This window comes from Cyprinodon variegatus, unplaced genomic scaffold (genome assembly GCF_000732505.1).
Source record: "Cyprinodon variegatus isolate N-32 unplaced genomic scaffold, C_variegatus-1.0 Scaffold105, whole genome shotgun sequence".
Classification (NCBI taxonomy): Eukaryota; Metazoa; Chordata; class Actinopteri; order Cyprinodontiformes; family Cyprinodontidae; genus Cyprinodon; species Cyprinodon variegatus.
In genome coordinates, this window is record NW_015150558.1 from 1390908 (window position 1) to 1393283 (window position 2376).

Consider the following 2376-nt stretch of genomic DNA (forward strand, 5'->3'; position numbering starts at 1 on the left):
TCTCATGCATGCGCACGTGCCTGTCCAGTATATGTGGGAGTGAAGCAGCAGAAGGAGCAGCCTCCTCCTTCTCTTCTCTGCATTGGAGCTGCTGGATGATTCTGACCACATCGACACAAACAGGTGAGACTCCTTCTGTCAGTGTGCGTGAATCTGCGGGAGTAACGGAGTAATGACCGACAGTTTATAGAGAGCTGAACCCTGCGGTGGGAGGGGGGGTTATCAGCAGCAGCAGGGAGGGCTGCCTCTGCCTCTGTCCCTCCCCGGCTATGATCGACCTTGTCCCGGACAGCCGGCGCGCTGCCACGCCGGGCTGTGGAGCTCTGCAGCGGGAGGAGCTTCTTCCTCCTCCCGCTGCAGGTGGATCTGATGATGATGATGATGATGATGATGATGATGATGATGATGATGATGATGATGATGATGATGATGATGGGAAATTATGGAAGAAGCTGCTTCAAAGTGAGCGGGAGGGGGATTAAAGAGAGGAGGATGGTTTTATGTAACAGTCCTCTTCATCATCATCATCATCCTGAACCTACAGTTTGCCTCCTGGTTTCTCTGCTCCTGAACGTCTCACTTTTATTTATTTTTCATCATTTAGAAGTTTTCAGTTGGAAGTTTTTGTTTTAAGTTTCTTAGAAAAGTTGAACCGAGTGTCTCTGATGGAGGCTGGAAGGTTCTGGACCTCCTGCTGTCTCCTCCATCACTGCTTCTGCTGAGGAGCTCTGAGATGAAAGGATGTTGGCTTTAATAGCATCGTCGTCATGGAAACAGCTGAAAGCAGCTCAGCAACACAGAACCTGATAGTTGCCTTATGGATCAGATCCGTCCTTTTTGGTGAGTCTGTGGTTCTGTTCTGGATCAGCCAGCCGGACTCGTTTGGACCTGATGGGATCCGTTGGATCTTCAGCCTCCGCTGCAGGTTGCTATGGCGTCATCACAACCTTTTTTTTTTTCCATTGTGCCATTGTGCAGCGCCCAAGGAGCACTGTGGGGTTAAGGGGCTTGCTCAGGGACCCAGAGTGACAGTCTGTGGGAGTAGGACTCGAACTCAGAACCTCTGGATTCCAAGCTATATGCCCTAACCACTAGGCCGCCATCTTTCCCAGTATCCCAGGTTCTGCCTGGGTTCCGGACCGCTGGCTCCATTCCTGGTTCCGAGGAGGACGAGATGTGTCCTCTGATGCTAAAGAGCAAAGACAGGAAGAGGAGGAGGATCAAAGCATCCCTGTGAGCACAGCGCCAGCGTCCCCTGAGGACACGTCTCCGCTGTTTGTCTTTGCTGCCTCTCTCTGCTGGAGACAGGATCAAACCAATCAAAGAGCCAAAACTGACCCGTTCACACAGAACCAGGACGGCGTGGCCCAGAACATTAGCTGGGCTTTGACTAGGCCATTCCAGCACATCCTGTCTTCTCTCTGAATGTTCTGTTTGGAGTTCAGGTCGGGTTCTTGGTTCTGTTGGGCTGATGGACCCATACAGAACCCCAGAACTGGTGGTCAACAGTGGACATCATGGTCCAACACGCTGTCCTTCATCCGGTTCCAGTTCTGCTGCCGTCCTGACCTTTGACCTTTGACCTGTAGAGTGTGAGGTTGAGCTGGTTTCTGACGCTGGGCTGAATCTGCTGGGACATCCTGAGCTGTCCTCTGATGGACGTTCAGGTGGTTTGGAGATGACCTTCTGACCCGGTCCGGTTGCAGCTCTGAGGTGATCGTCTGCAGGACACCCACCCTCCCTGATGGTTGGTCTCCTCTCCCTCCTCAGACCTGTTTCTGCCGGGTTCTAACACCCAGACACCGACGGGGACTTTGGATCCGTTTGTTTGCTGTTTGCTTTGGTTTCAGCCCAAACATGATGAAACAGGAACCACCTCCTTCCTGTTTGGACCTCAGACTGAAGCTCTGTGTTTTTCCTCCTGATTGTGGAGCTTCTAGAATCTTCTGGTCTTAATGAGCAGAACATTAAAACCTTTTTCTGTTCTCTCTCTGCTGTTTGATCCAGTCTCTGGTTTGGACTCTGAACCTTTGAGTCAGGGCTGGGTGCTTCTGTGGTCGGACGGTCCCTGAACACCTCGCTGTGCTGCGTGGGTGCTCCCCTCTATTTCTGGAAACATGAGTCATCTTTACTCTGATTATATAAACCCAAACCTTCCTCCTCTGGTTCTGCTTTGGAGGATGAAAACGGTTCTGAGCCTCGTTAGAACTTTTCTGTTCAGAAACCTGCGATCCAACAGGAAGTGATGAACATTAGACAGCAGCTGATGGGAAACAGCAACAATGGAGAAATAACAGGAAGAGGAAAACAATCCATCATCCATCCATCATCCATCATCCATCCATCATCCATCCATCATCCATCATCCATCCATCA

At 51.0% G+C, this 2376-nt stretch overlaps 1 protein-coding gene across 1 annotated transcript in view; it reads left to right on the forward strand.

Moving 5' to 3' along the window:
- The first annotated feature begins 23 nt into the window (after positions 1-23).
- LOC107084633 (dematin-like) overlaps positions 24-2376 on the forward strand; it is a 33174-nt gene continuing 30821 nt past the window's right edge. Inside the window, exon 1 of the mRNA XM_015374556.1 lies at positions 24-123. The gene's annotated coding sequence lies outside the window, so the exon portion shown is untranslated. The remainder of the gene's footprint in view (positions 124-2376) is intronic.